Source organism: Schistocerca serialis, chromosome 5 (genome assembly GCF_023864345.2).
Source record: "Schistocerca serialis cubense isolate TAMUIC-IGC-003099 chromosome 5, iqSchSeri2.2, whole genome shotgun sequence".
Classification (NCBI taxonomy): Eukaryota; Metazoa; Arthropoda; class Insecta; order Orthoptera; family Acrididae; genus Schistocerca; species Schistocerca serialis.
The window spans coordinates 572564101-572580405 of NC_064642.1; the positions used below are offsets into that span (position 1 = coordinate 572564101).

Here is a 16305-nt window from a genome sequence, read left to right on the forward strand (position 1 = left end):
CATGGAGGCTTTCATTGAACTCTTTCCACCTATTCGCTCTCTCCTCTGCCTTTTTACAGTTGAAGTCCCTTAATGTTACCACCCTTGCTTTTGATTTCACCGAAGTCTCTTTGGACTTTCCTGTATGCTGAGTCAATCCTTTAGGCTATCATTTATTTTACAACTTCTTCACATTTTCCTTGCAGCTATTTCCCCTTGGTTACCGTGCACTTCCTATTTATTTCGTTCCCAAGTGATTTATATCGTTGTATTCCTGCCTTTGCTTGAACATTTTTGTACTCTTTTTCTTTCATCAATCATTTGAAGTATTTCTTCTGTTACCCTAGGTTTCCTCAGAGTTACCTTTCTTGTACCTATCTTAGTCTGTCCAATATCTGTGAGTGCTTTTTTTAGAGATCTGCACTCATTTTTAACCATCCTGCCTACTATGGTATTCCTTATCGTTATATTCACATCCTTTGCGAACTTCAAACGTGTGTTGCACTGGAATCTTACTGTGTCTCTGGGTCTTTTCCAAGTATATCTCCTCCTCTTGTGATTCTTGAACAGAGTATTCGCTGTTACCATCTGAAATTTATTGTAGAACTCAGTCTTTTTCCTCTCTCATTCATGTTGTGAAGCCCATGTTCTCCCGTAACCCTTTCTTCTGTTCCTTCCTCTACAACCACTTTGCAATTCTCCAAGATTATTAGATTTTCGTCTCCAATTACATACAGAATTATCCACTCAATAACCTCACATACTTTCTCCAACTCTTCATCAACTGCATCAAATACCTTAGCATCCTCAAAGGCCGCTTCTGTTTCCCGGCTTCGCTCCTGTTATACGTCGCGAGGTTCCGGATGTGCCGGTTTCAAGAGTTCGACAGGAAAGGTAAAGTCGATTGCCAGCGTCTCGTGTTCTTGCGGCCAACTCAGCAACCATAATGAAAGGCTATGTTCCTGTAGCATTTGCAGCTTCTAGTATATCTTGGGTGTAGCAGCGTGGGCCCAATCGGGACACATTTATCGAAAATGGGACAATATGACTTGAAATTATTATTCTCAGTTACTTCACAACGTAATTTCAGAAAACTATTGTTACGTGAGTTCAACAAAGTTTTCACTGCAATGAAAGTAAATTTGAGCAACTTTACAGAGCCTTATGATGAGAAGCAATTGAAAATAATGTAAATGATGGGAAACCGCTAAATCTGGGTATGTAAAAACAGGTTTTACTAATATATTACGTGGTCAGCAACAGTCTGAAAAGCTTGCAAGTATGTTGCAGGGTAGGTTACGCTGAGAAATAACTGTTAAGATAAAAATCAATACTTTGCTCCGTTTCTAGTTAAATAGTATTAAAGTTAGATAATCGGGTCGTAGCGCACGCAAATTCTAGCTGCCGGCCAGATACAGTTAGTGTCAAATTTCTCATAGCGTAGGTGACCTCTAGTTCGGTTTTAGGGAACCAAACGAAGTATATGTTTGGCGACACTGCCTCTGGCGGACCGCTTGAATTTGCGCACGCAAAGGCCCATTTGGCTAAATTCAATGTTAATCAACTCGGAAACGGTAAAACATATCAATTTTTTCTTAACATTTATTTCTCAGTACAACCTACTGCTGTACCTACGCTGTTGTTAAACACAACTTTACAATATGATTAGCCACAGCCATTGAAATTCATGGTAAATACGCCGCCCGCTGTGGCCGAGCGGTTCTAGGCGCTTCAGTCCGGAACCGCTGCTACGGTCGCAGGTTCGAATCCTGCCTCGGGCATGGATGTATGTGATGTCCTTACGTTAGTTAGGTTTAAGTAGTTCTAAGTTCTAGGGGACGGATGACTTCAGATGTTGCGTCCCATAGTGCTCAGAGCCATTTGATTTTTTTTCATGGTAAATTCAATATTAATAAACCGCAAATAGCTGTTAAGTTGTGATTCATTAACGCCGGTTTTGCTGCGTTAATGCAGCATATTAAGGGCAGGAACAGAATCAAAGAATGCCTGGGGAAACGCACTTGCTTCACTGCTATTATCAAGATGACAAGACACATTTACGCCAGAATATTTAAATCTATAATAGGGTGGCTTATTTTACTTTGCACAGGTGCCTCAAGAAATTCGTCGAGCATATCTTTCTCAATCTGCCTGCGGCTGAAAGATTCTCTTTCAGTTGTAATTAAATTTATACTTAGATTCACAGGGTTATCAGTAGTCACAATTGCAGCTGTCTTTTCTAACCTGTCCAATAATTTGAAATCAATGAACTTGATGGATTTTGTTTTGATGAAGGTTTCTCGGGTCTCCAGCGTTGATATCTCGCGACGTTTCGGGAAGTGTCATACTACCCATCATCTGCATTCTGACTTCGCCAGAAAATGGGTAGTATGAGACTTCCAGAAACGTCGCGAGGTATTAACGCTACCACCCGGCTGGAGACCAGAGAAACCGTCATCAATACGCCGGGAAAGCCTACAGTCACAGATTTTGTTTTGTTTACAGTACTTGAGCTGAACATTCCGAGCAACGGCATTCCATCGCATCATTGCTGTATAAATCATCATCCGTCTCTACTTCTCCGGACTAGCTATCACAGCTCGTACGTTCCTCATCATCTACTAACTCCTCCACCTCAAAATTTTGCAGTACTCCAGGGGAATTTTAACCTGCAGATTTCCATCGGTATTGTGAATGTAAGCATTTACTTCATCTTTGTTACCACTTGCAATCAAGCTATTTGGCTCTTCCCTATTATCTGTAATGTTTTATTTTTCATACTAAGGTCGCAGGTTCGAATCCTGCCTCGGGCACGGATGTGTGTGATGTCCTTAGGTTAGTTAGAGGACTGATGACGACAGATGTTAAGTCCCATAGTGCTTAGAGCCATTTTTTTTTATTTTTCTAGCTTATCCCACTTTTCTAACAGCCCATATACAAAACAGTGTCAATTACATAACTAACACGGTTGAACTAAGTATCGGTAGTGGTAGTTGTTACTGAAACATTATCCCTGCCATCGGTCTGTGTGTGTTGGTTTACTATTTCGGTATTTCTGTCAGTTACTAGACAGTTACTGTATCCGCCTGGTAAGCACCAGTTTCCTCATAGACGGGAATGAATTTCTTTCCTGCCACCCATCATTTTCAATAACCACCTTCTGCTCTCCGCTGCATCTCAGAGGAACGTTCTCCTCAGGTCTGTCTTCGTCATAATTTTGAAAACGTGGTGGCTGTCAAGCTCCTCTTATGTTACCTCTGCCACGAAATTAGAGTTCGAACTTCTAAGGCCGCGGTTATAGTGGAGCGGCGTGGCATATCAGAGCAGCTCAGTGCGGCGAGCAGAGCAGCAACGACGAAACAAACCAGTACCCGACGCTCACGAGGGAGACAGGCCGCGGCGCATACGTCACGAAGGTAGGGCTGAAATCGTTCACTCGCTCAGCTCAGCAGACAAAATGCGTTTCTAAATCTGTTACCTCACAGCTGGCCGTGTACGTACTAACGAAAATTGCGTCTTCTATTGGAATCTGCTATTATGAAGTCTTACTGATCAACAGTACTACAACAAAATTTAATTTAATATCAATACTCGATGCAAATGGTGTAACGGCTTACTTATAGCATTTAGTCTCTTCTGCTTAATAGTCCTTATTTCATACAAGAAGTGCTGCCTTACGCAACAGATAATCATTTTGGCATGATTTCAGTTTTATTGTATCCCATTACATCTGTAAGAAATTATAAATAGGCCTATGGACTTCCGATCATTGTAGGACTAACCACAGTAAGACCCAATAATAGCGAATTCTAGTAGAAGATACAATTCTGTTTGTACGTACACACCCAGTTACGAGTTAACATGTGTAGAAACGTATTCTGTCTGCTGAGTTGAGCGAGCGGAGCGAGGTCAGTCCTACCTTCGTGAGGTACGCGCCGCGGCCTGTCTCTCTCGTAGGCGCTGTCGGTGTTGCTCAGAGTGCGTGATTATAGTGGCGCTGCAAGCATGGCGGCGATGAGCGAATTAAACATCGGGGACAGACCTTTCGAATGACTCGGTTTACCGTCGGCCAACACTGGCGCATTCGGCTGTTGCTGCGGGTAGCGTCTTGTGTTTCTTTCGTTGTTTTGTGGAGAAAATTGTATCAGCGGAAGTTTTGATAGCAGCTATGTTTGGTTGGCGTCCTTTATAGGACCACCGAAACAACTATGACCTTAACTGTTTCATTTTGACAAGTTATGTGATGAGGTGGGAGCGGAATTATAGACAGAACGCATCTCATTAATCTCTTATTTCTTTCATTGTCTTAAAACGAGAGTCTATAATAAAGCTGAAGTAGCATAGCTGAGAAACACTCATCGTGTCTTATTACTCTAAAAAAATTTTCAAAGCTATCTCGTCTGGGCAACTTCATTTGAAGGTCTGTTAAATTTCTGTCCTTTCTGACAAGTGCCTTGTGTACAACGCTCGGTGTTTTATTCATGTTGCTCATCGACAGCCGGTGATGCCGGTAAGTCAATGAAAGTGCAGTGGAGAACATGTACATTACACAATATCGTCAGCAAATTCTGGTGAAGCTTCAATTGGCTTCCTCCAAAAGCACATTCTGTTAATCATTGTGATCTGGAGGCCTTGTTTGTTGAAGTATTCAATCTATGGATCTAAAACGCAAGCCAATGGATCGAAATGTGTTAATGTCAGTTTATCATCTGACACATACCCGGAAGCCATTGTAGAAAAACAAAGTGTATGGCGGTGTACAAAGTTGCAGTCATACATTGCTTAGATGTGCTACAGCTGAAAAACAATGTAATAAACTGCTTATGAAAGAACATTATGGGATCTCTCTCTTGTCATTGACAGTCTTCCTCCAGTACAGTCGACAAACCCTTGCACAGATCTGTGCAAGCAACTTCGACCACTGACCACTTGCTCCGATGGAGCGATATTTGCATATATAATATGCTCGATGTCAACATGCAGACGGTATTTGTTTTTCGATATATCGGTTGAGAGAGGCGTGGTAAAATCTTATAGGAGGTTTTATTAGACTGTGGTGATATGCCTCGTTAAAGTCTGGATGCAGATATAGTTCTCTCAAAACTATACCGATTTTACTCATAAAACTAAAGGAAAAACGTCTGCGCCTTATTTTTGTGGTAAGAGGATATTTATTTTCACATCAATTGTGTTTTTCTGTTTAATAGATGCTCGCTTATAGGAGGTTCATTGACGTTGAATACAACTGTTACTGTAAAGTGTTTTTCCCCTCAGAACGGGGTGCGCTTGCGGATGGAGCCACTGGAGGTGTGGGGGCGTGTTCCATAGAACGTCGGAGCTGTGCGTTTGGCACTTAAGATAAACAACCCACGGTCAGGATGGCTGTCAGTTTTATCGCTTTGTTCTGAGGGATGTTGGCATCCCGGTCTATTGTATATGTGTAGCTTGTATCGCTATCAATAGTGCTGACCGCCCAGCCACGTGCTCGTTGGGGACGAATTGTACTGCAATCTAGAGAGTTATCCAGAATTTCGTTGTTGATCCAGGGGGTCCAGTCTTTCCGAGAAATACATTTTGTCTATCTGTGACTGTTTGGCACAGACTGGAGACAGTAATCAATGCCACCAGCAGGATCGTTCTGTGGACCATCAGTGACAAGATAGAACAGGCCTTGCAGTGAGGAGAGGGGCGGTTGACGAGTGGTAGGGGGTGGGGGTTAGACTGCGTCTAAGTTGATGAGTTTGTGACCACTCATCGAGGAGGACACAGGTACAACCGTCGTCCGTCTCCCCTGATGTAATATTCTAGGGTCGATTTTTGCAGTAGTCGTGTTATTACGATGATATTTCACAATCCCCAGTACATGTATTGTTTACGAGTGTTGTTGTTCTTTTTTCACCGCACTTTCGATCTGTAATGGAACAGTGAAGTATTTTCCATTAGTTATGATAGCGTTTATTGGCCTTCCAGAATTTCGAGCACGTGGGCTGCAAGTTGATTGTCGAGCAGGCATCTTAGCGAACTCTGACTTCAAACAGCGATAGATACTGCCCTCAACTGTATGCTTACAGGTAATACACTTATTAAGCTCCTCTCTGTCCGACACCAGCATCTCGTCAGTTGAACACAATTCCCACCAAAAATTAAGACAATACCTCCCATTCCTTCATTTTTCCCACCAGCTTGTAGGTGAATGGTAGAGTTTGAGTACATCTGCCATTAGCTTTGAGTGATACTGGGAAATTTTTTCCGATCAAGATAACACCAGATGTATGGCATCGTCAAGTTTTTAACTGTATTGCGATTTTAGGCACTCCTTGTGTGGTGATATGCATATAATTGTCCAATTAGGACAGATCTTTATGATTAATTACTTAATTAGAACCGATCTTTACATTAGTTTCCCAAGCACAATAAAGAAAGTACACTAACCTAACCTTTGGGTGCTATGTTGGCACTTATTGTTTCTGGTAAGAGTTCATCTGTCCCACTAATAATAATTAACTATCAGTTTGGCACAAGGGTTCTTTTTCTAATACCTTCATTCACAAATCTGGCGATCATAGAATGATTTACTTTTTCAAGTTACCTGCAGACCGCTAAATACGAAGAAGAAGGCTCTTCTTTAAAAGTACCAACAATTAAATTTGCAATGTAACGGCCACAAGTGTCTGTAGTTTCGTCAACTGAAATCCAGATAGTGCTGTCTTTAAATTAATTGCGTATTTCTTCCAGAACACTTACGTAAATTGTCGGTACGTAATTTTTACGCAAGGTTGATTCATCTGGTATATTTTGATTTTAACAATATTTGCGAAGGAAGCCTTTGAGGATAGGGTTTGTAAGTTTGTGAAGAGGTATATTGCTTGCAATGAATGCTTCACATAGATTCATGTTAAACCGACTTTTCTGGTTACAGTTGAACAAATCTCTGCTTGCTGTTGTCAGAATTGTTGTCGTGGTCCATTCTTCTGCATTCCTGCGATATGAAGACTTGTCTTGACAAGCTGGTCTGTTGGAAACTTTTTTTTTTTTTTTTGCACGGTACGTTTTCCTCGCAAACTTGACAGTATAAAACAATTCTGCCATTTGCAAATGTTCCAGAATGTTCAGCTATCCACGAAACGACGTTTCTTTTTCCGGGCGGCACGGCCCACAACACGTTACACACTACACGTCGTATAAACACATTCAACTGTATACAAGCAAATAGAAAGCTAAACTGAAACAATGGACGTGCGACTAAAAGCTTTCGTAGTGTAATTGTTGCCGGCGTGTACGGTATAACGGCGGAGGGGATTAACCAGGGGGGCGCGGGCGCAGCGGCATTGACTGTCTGCCTGTTCCTGTTCCTCTTCTGTAATGATTTAGCTAGGTTAGTGATTGCACGCAATTCTAGGTCGAGGTCAATCTGTGAGACATCAAACCTAGATCGATTTAGGGACCGCCTGTCTAATTTTTTAAAATATTGTAAACATAGAGCGGAAATATGCATCGTCACTAGTTTTTAGTTAAAATATGCAATAACCGGTGAAAAAGAGCCAAATATGCAAATGCATATACAGCATGCAGATGCATTAATCCGGTCTCTAGTGATGAAATTTAGGGTCAATGTGACATCATTAACCCTCCTTATCAGTCACATGAACTTTCTGAGTTGCGGTCTTTTTTTCGCTTGTGCCGACACTTTGTTGTTTGAAGTGTCGTCGAGCCCGAGGCTGACGTCGCAGGGCACCACGCTTTTGCAGGGGAAGGCTGTACACACCTTAGAGACAAACAATCGCTGTGGGGGTAAGAACCACACAGACCGATGTCAGGGATAATGTTCAGGAGGTAATATGACGTCATAAACAATGGGATGCATAAAAAACTACTGCATCATACTAGACGTTTAAGTGAATTACTTCTATGCCACAAACTGTATTCGTAATAAATTTCGCAGGCAGTATCCACATATGCCGCTAAATTAGGGTGACCAAATTATTTTCGGTGAAAACCGGGACTCATTCGCCCGGGTGCCAATGGACACCTCATTCCACATGTACCCAGGTTCCTTAATTTTAAATATTAAGGTTTGGTGATACATTTTGTTAACCCGATTATTATAACTAATAAGAGGATACAAAAGATTGATATAATCTTGATTATCTGTATAATTAATGACATTTAATAAACGTATACAGTAATAAAGAAATGTATTACGATTTTACAAAATTCAACTTTTAATCAACTAATATTAACATTAGCTTTAATATTACTGAGCACTTGTAGATGGAATCGACTGTCCTTGGAGAAAAGGGTATTTTTCACTGCCTCCAGCCTTCTTGATCATGTCTTTGTTCTTTGAGACACATTGATAAAACTCGGCACAATCCATTTTGTAGTTGTACAGGATCTGCAGGATTGCTTCAAGAGAGTCCACCTCCATTCTGTTTCTTTCATCAGTCCACTGGCCATAATGAACGAAAATATTCTTTCCACATTGGCATTACGGGTTGGGATTGCAAATAAATACCTTGCAATTATTACCATCTCAGAGTAATGCTGAAGACAGTCACAGCTTTTAAAAAAACTCACCCACTTCTCATGACATTCCAATGGTGTTTGTTTTTTCATCATTCCACTTGTGTAGACTTTCTTCAACAAAATTTGTCAGTATGCCGAACTGATCAAAGAGAATGGAATCATCGATTTCAATCTCTTTACTCTTCAAATAAGTAACTGTCTCTTCAACTCTTTCCCATTTTGGCACTCTCTTCAGTAACATCCAATCAAACACCGGCGATGAGGGTAAATATGAGGCGCTCCACTTGCTGAGATATTCTACACAAGTGTCACAAAACCTGTTACCTTCTTCTCTAAAACTCCTTTCCACTGCTTCTGATACTTCTGGCTGTTCTCTCCTCTTAGTAACAGTTTCCATAGTATTTTTCAAAACATCATTTACCTCTATTACACTTTTTGTGCTTCCCTCAATTTCCTTTATCCCATTCTGTAAAGTGCTAAGCTGACTGTGAATGAGCCATAAGTAGGCTTCACTTAAAGGGTTACTGAAAAACTGATCCAATATTTTGGGGGCTTTGTCTTCATTTAGGAAAAAATCTTAACGGTTCAAACAGGTGGATTACTCTTTCAACTGCTGGGAACAGTGATAACCAGCTAGTTTTCGAGTGACACATTACATTCGTATGTTCAATTCCCACATAATCACAGAACTTCGTAAGCCTCTCTGTTCTAACAGTATATATGTAAAAGTGTGAGTATACCTTCATGACGATAGTTTCAACATCACAGCTTAAACTGTCAGCAGATGTCTGCACGCTATTGTGTAAAACATGTGCAGGGCACCCTATGCCTTCAATGTTTTCATGCAATGTTGCCTTTAATTTGGTAAATACGTTGCATTTGCCTTGTCTTTTTAAACCACCAAAGTTTGTGTTGGTGTTGTCTCCACAAAATGCCACACATTTATTTTTCTCAAGAGCAAACATTTCGATAGTATTCATACAAAATCTTGAAATTTCGTCAGATGTTTCATTAGGTAGGAAACTCACCTTCAAAAGTTTGGTCTGAATTCCCTGATTAATATCGAAAAACTGAACAACAAACGTAAATATTTTAGTGGCCTTATGATTGTTGGCATCAGTGGATATCCCGTAGAAAGAAGACTTTTTGATGTATTCACAAGGCTTTCCTTTAACTCTGGGGAGCAATAACTCCTTTCACTAAGGCTGACACTTTAGTTCTTGCTGAACTAAACTTTTTTGCAATGGAAGAACCATCAAACATAATGCTGTTAAGCTTATTAGTACAATCACTAGATCTATAAGTTTGGTGGTGTTTTACCGCGTGGTAGGCTAGTGTAATCTCGGCTGCTCTATCTTTCGTCTCTTCACTTGACTGATGTTTCACAAAATAATTTTGTAGAGTTTTACTGCAGCTCGGTGCACTGTATCTGTTAATGTGTTTTTTTGACCTGATGTGATCAACTATGTCGAAACGTCCACCATGACTTATACTAATAAAACATTTACTTACGGAACACTCACTCTGCTTCGTAATCAAAACGACCTTTCTTAATGAAATTCCATTCCTTGGAATAACAGTCACTGAACTTGCAGGCACGTTTCGGCATTGCGTTTCACAGTACTGCAGCAATAATACCACTAATATGAGAAAAAACTATTGCAGTTTGTCTGACAAAAAATCAACTACTACACTGTTCTGACAAAGAGTGTGTGAGTAAGTGGCGCAACAATCGGACGGTTTCATAGCTCTATTACAATAATACTACTTATTACTTGTTGGCCAAAGTACCGCTCAAAGTAAATTATTGCCTGAGTGTATCAATACTGATACTGTGATTACTAGTATGGGACAATGGAGGTTTTAGACAAATAAGCTAAAATATATTAATTTCTTGTGTTGTATTTCCTTTAATATAGCGAAATCCCAAAAATTTGAGAAAGTTGCACGAAATGTATTTAAAAACTGAATTCCGGGACTTTTGAGCGTCCCGAAACAAATTTTCGGGACACTGGAACACAGGGATGAAAACCGGGACAATCCCGGTTTTCCGGGACGTTTGGTCACCCTACGCTAAATGCACATACAAAAGTATATCATGGTACCACACTTCAGGAGACACATGAACACTGATGTGCGTGAAAAACTGCCGAATCATGTATGACATTTAAATTTATTACTTCTTTGCTACTAATTCTAATCGCACCATATTTTGCTGGTAGTTTCCAGATACGCCTCTGAATGTACCTACACAAATACATCGCTGTACGACACATAGTTCAAGAGATATGACGTCGTAAACACTGAAATACGTGAAGAAATGCCGCATCAGGCATCAAGTTTTAGTGCGTTTATTCTTTATCACTGAGACGCCCCTGCAGTCGAGTCAAGTTGAGGAAATCCCTGACATCTGGCAGCGCTTTTGACGGTTTTCGTCTGCGAAGAGCTAGCGGCTGTGGACGCAAACATTAGTAGGCTCTATAGCTATGAAGGGGCGTAGCCACAGAGATGTTTAAAAAATCACATTGTGGACACGCGATAGCAGCTGCGCCTAGCGTTTAGAAACTGTTCGGGATCTCTTATTTGGAAACTGTTCTTAAACATTTGTACATTATGCACGTTGCTCTGTACAACTGTTTCATAATTTCCAAGGTGTTTTCAGGAATACATGAAAATGATTTTTTTTTTTCGATACGTGACTACAAACACAGTTAATTTTTGGTACTGATGGCAAAATGAAAGCCCAGGCAATTCTGGGTTTGTCATCACTGCGTTTAGCGGCTTACGTTAATAAAGATGAGTCTTTTTTTACAAAATAAATGGTGGGCGATGGGCCATTTCTGAATTCATTTTTAGCCGGCCGGGGTGGCCGTGCGGTTCTAGGCGCTACAGTCTGGAACTGAGCGATCGCTACGGTCGCAGGTTCGAATCCTGCCTCAGGCATGGATGTTTGTGATGTATTTAGGTTAGTTAGGTTTAATTAGTTCTAAGTTCTAGGCGACTGATGACCTAAGAAGTTAAGTCGCATAGTGCTCAGAGCCATTTGAACCATTTTTGAATTCATTTTTGGATTCGGCAGATGCAAGTACATAAGAATCAGCTGGAATTATTTATTTAAATTTTTTATTTTTGACCAGTGCAATTTATTTATATCTTTGTTTCAGCTGTAAGCCTTCAGGCGAAAAGTCACAGGAAGAAAAGAAAATAGTATCTGTTCTTAGTATTTCCCTTTAGCGTAACTTTCAAGAAATTGCGTCTCAGAGAAATGGAGCACTTGAAAATCATTCATCCGAAAACTGAAAAGTATATTTGCCATACGATTAAGAACTATAACACCAACAAATCATCACAAATTTAATAAAGTGACACTCTACACAGTTTAAAATCGTACAGTGTAGTTACTTTTGCCCAGTATTTCACTTAGCACTATGACTGTGATCACAGTTCTGCGGACGGTGGCCCAGCGAATGTCTTATGAGGGGAATTCTGATTCTTTCGGTCGCTACCAACTACATTCGCGAAATCAGTTTTTTTAAAGATCTTTTCGTTTCTGTGTTGCCCTACTCACCTTCTCACGGTTTGCCAGTTCTACCCATAGATTCACGAAGCATGTCGAATTTTTTTGTTGACCACAGGTACGGCCAACTTGTGAATTTTCTTTATTTATGTTCACCTTTTCCTGGCTGGAATATTTTCTGCAACGGGTCCGACCTTAAGTTCATCCAGATGAGCGTTGCATGCACTCATACGCAAGCAACTGAAGAGTACCCTGTGTTAAACATAGTTTGTAATTTCTAGAATCCCTTGCCAGTTACGAATTCCTAGTAATCATGTTACATGAAAGTTAACTGACAAATTTGGAAACAAGTACACTAAAAATATAAACTCTGGTACGACAACGTTTTCTTTTTGGGTGTGTGGTCATTTACTTTCATTCTCTCAGAATGGGCTGTTTTCCTGTCACCAGACCTAGTTGGTTCGGTCTTCTCGGGTTTTTCTTCCAGGCCAACTCTACACACTTGCGTTCGTCAGTAAGTTGTGAAGCAGGAGGATGGGCAGAGGAGATAGCGTGGGGGGCGGGGGGGCCGCATTTCTCATACAGTTCTATAAGCAATTGGATAAGTTGGAATATAGTACCGTGTTTTTTTGCGTCATCTTCAAATGGCATAACAGGTCTCGGAACTCAGTTGTCTAAAAAATCGCAATTTTAGTCTAGGCCCTGCCCTGCCCCCCCCCCCCCCCCCCCCTCCCGCGGCACGTCACCAAAGTCGCACAAGACTTTCCAGTCGTGACCTTGCTCCCTTAAATTTTTTCTGTCTGGAATATCAAGTTGTGTTATTACTGCTTCTTCCAGTTCTTCTGTTACCGTACAGATTCATTTTACGATGTTTCAGTTTAAGCTTATTCTGTGTGGTTTCAGTCAAATGCTCCGCGTTACCAGATACCAAACTCAAATGTTTAACAGCCTGGCCGCTTGGCGCGCTGCTGTGCTGCTATCGCAGTTGCTGGCTACAAACAGGAGCGTCGAGGAGTAGCAGAGCGGGAGCTTAGCTGTTGCTTGTGATCTGCGAAGTGTTTGAGTAAAGTGCGGCCTGTTATTGTAGGTGCTTTGTGCATACAAGTTCGATCTTATTGAGTGTTAAATAGTTTGACTATATAGGTAACTAGCTTACGGATGTCATTACGACAATGTTTTTAATTGGTTGGTGTAGTGTAACAATATATATTGTAGAATGAAATTTGCTACCGTATGGGAAGTTCGCCCATTGTGTTCAATTTGCAGATTATTGTATTTCGAATGATGCAGTAGCCTGTAAATAATTGAATCGATCACATTTATTTATGTGAAGTTTATTTGTTTGTGAGAAAATTAGGTCTACCTGTGGCGTCTTCGCATAGAGTACAGTCAAGCCTGATTAAATTAGAGTTAAATTAAGTATTTGGAAGGGTAACTCAGCATAATAGTTCGGTTATAGCTTTTGTCTAATGAGCTGTAAGATAAGTTTTTGTTAGACGCACTGTTCTGGTATCGAGCTTTTCTGCACAATTTATGGAAAAAACCTACGACATACGCAGTTTAGAAATTCCACCCGGAGCCATGGAAAGAAATAATGAATGAATGTCTTGTAGATTACTTAAAAAGTTGAAGAGAGATGAGAACATGAGAGCTTATCTACATTACCGCGTTCGTAATTATACGTTATTCTCATGCAGTGCTTGGTCCTAATTGCGAAGGGCAATCGCTATGTTACATGTCACAGTAAATCATCAGTAGCTGTATCCAGAATAAGGCTTCAATACTAGTTTTGTTTAAGACAGGTGGAGCTAACGTAGTCTCAGTAATGATAGGCTAAGTATCAGCACATTACAGTATAGTTCAGGTTAGGAAAACCATCTTTACCACCGTGTGGAATGTGTAAGAAATGTGGCTTGTGTGTTCCCCCAATGTAATTACTTACCATACCATGTTTTAGCATTCTGTCACTTTCCATTTCTTGGTACTTCAGAAGTGGAAGTTTTTTTGTTTCTATTAGTGTGATTGCAGGAATATACCCCTTCTAACATTTTCAAAATAAGTTACCATTATCTTAATTACCACCCAAACAATATAAAATTGGAAGGTTGTATACAGTACACAAGGTTAGTAGGAAAAAATCTCAACAATCAAGAGAGGTAAAGATGTATACATGCGTTTGAGTTTTTATTTTGCTAAACAAATGTGGTTCACCATCACAATAAAATCAGTGGGTATTTTGCTATGTATTGTTTCTGTAAAAAATTAATGGTTTTTAAATTTTATCTTGTTTGTATTGGAGGGCAGTATGGAGGTTAAAAATTGTAGAGGGAGACCAAGAAATGAATAAATTAAGCAGATTCAAAGGGATGTAGGCTGCAGTATGTACTGAGAGATGAAGCAGCTTTCACAGGATAGAGTAGCATGGAGAGCTGCTTCAAACCAGTCTCAGGACTGAAGACTACAACACCAACAACAATGTGAAATAAACTGTTGAAATTCCAAGTACACTGAATAATATCCTTTTGACGTACCTTATATTTTAAGTGATTAAACTTATTAAAATAAACTAGTGTTTATTTGTTAGGATGAGAAATGTATGATTGCATAGCCACAGCCAAGTAGGTAGGGCAGGTGGCAGAACTGTGTTCACTGGCAGGTTGAGCCAACAGTATTTGGAAAAAGAAAAAAAAGTTGATTCAGTTTTGTTTTAAGCAATACTACACATAGTAGACATTATTTATAAAACTAACTTTAACAGATTGCACAAAATCCCCTGCAAATTAAGTTCTTCCAGTTGTTTTTGGATTATCAACAACAGCAACATATGGGGCATGGGAACTGGGCAAAAAGCCTCTCATTTTGATGAGTGGAGTGACAGCAAAAGTCTTAAAGGATGCATAAATTGTATGGTAGATATTTCCAAAGCTACAAATCTTGATGTGATGTAGACTTGCTTGTTGATTTCACATGGAAAAGTCTAAACCAACATAAAAAGAAAATACAAATTCAGTTGCTGACTACCCCCTCGCCACTGAAATGTTCTCAACAAAATATTCAAAATACATTTGACATTTAAATGCTTAGCATGGAACCACAGAATCTTTACAAAAGAAAAGTGTTTCATAACAGAACCAAAGCCAAAAAGGGGCAACTGAAACTTCAGATAACTGATCTGGCAATAAATTTTTACCAAAGTGGTGGACAGTTTACTGTGTATAGGAAAAAAGTTGCTTTTTCAACAGTTTATACAAAATGTATTCAAATTTTAAAAGCAAATATCCAGAAATTAAATTAGGATTTTCTTTGTTAAGTTTTCATCCTAAATTGTATCAGCAGATGCTATTGATACTTCCTCTGAATCTCTCCACAATTCATCACAACGTAATTTTGTTAGTGAATATAGTACAGTTTGGAGAAAGTAAGAAGTGTATCATTTAAAATGATAGGTCCTACAGTGTGAAAACCTGACCTCTGCCTGTATGTTAAAAAGTTGTAATGAGTGCAGTCTAAAAGCAGCACTGCTGTTTCCTAAAACAAAAAGCTTTGAAAACTGCATTGAGGGTGAAATCAACAAATTTCAGCTGGCAGGAGACACACATACTGGAAACCTTGCTAACTTTATTGATGATCTGCTATTTAAATTGGGAAAATTTAGCCACATTCTTACATTGCAAAGTCTCATTCAGAACATGACACTTAAAGAATCATCTGATGTAAAGGTTGCCACAATATTAACGGGCTTTAGTGAAAATAACTCTTTTACTATCCATGCCAAAGCCCAACAGACATCTGGCTCTTGCACTGTGCATCCTATTATAGCCTAATTAATCTAAGGAATACGGAAGGTGACAGATAATTAAGTCTTTTAATGTGATGACACAAAACATGTCTGCACAGTCCAAAAAAATTCAAGAAACAGTTGCTGAATTCATGGAAGATGCTAAAAAACTGTTTTAGTGCTAACCAGTTCAATAAAAAATTAAATTTTATAAACCGTCTTCTTCAAAATTATTGTAATATCAGGGTTGAGTGTGAACATAGTTTTGAACTAGCCGTGTAAAAACAGTGCAGTTTCACAGGAGGGACGGTTAAGAGATTAGCACAAAAGAAAATTTTTCAAGGCCCCTAGGAAATAAAATAGCATGTGCATCATATTAGTTTCAGTTTTGCAGTGTTATCACCAGTGCTAAGTTTTTCCCCCCTCCCCCCAAAGAATCTGTAAATCACACACATATTGAACCAGGTAGAACTTCATTTCTGGAAGTTTCTTACATTGGGGAACT

At 39.7% G+C, this 16305-nt stretch overlaps 1 protein-coding gene across 2 annotated transcripts in view; it reads left to right on the top strand.

Moving 5' to 3' along the window:
• Positions 1-13000: 13000 nt before the first annotated feature.
• LOC126480918 (protein maelstrom homolog) overlaps positions 13001-16305 on the top strand; it is a 102504-nt gene continuing 99199 nt past the window's right edge. The window contains exon 1 of one of the 2 annotated variants that reach the window (XM_050104326.1): positions 13001-13105. The gene's annotated coding sequence lies outside the window, so the exon portion shown is untranslated. Of the gene's footprint in view, positions 13166-16305 lie in introns of both variants that reach the window. The other variant, XM_050104325.1, reaches the window with a different exon arrangement.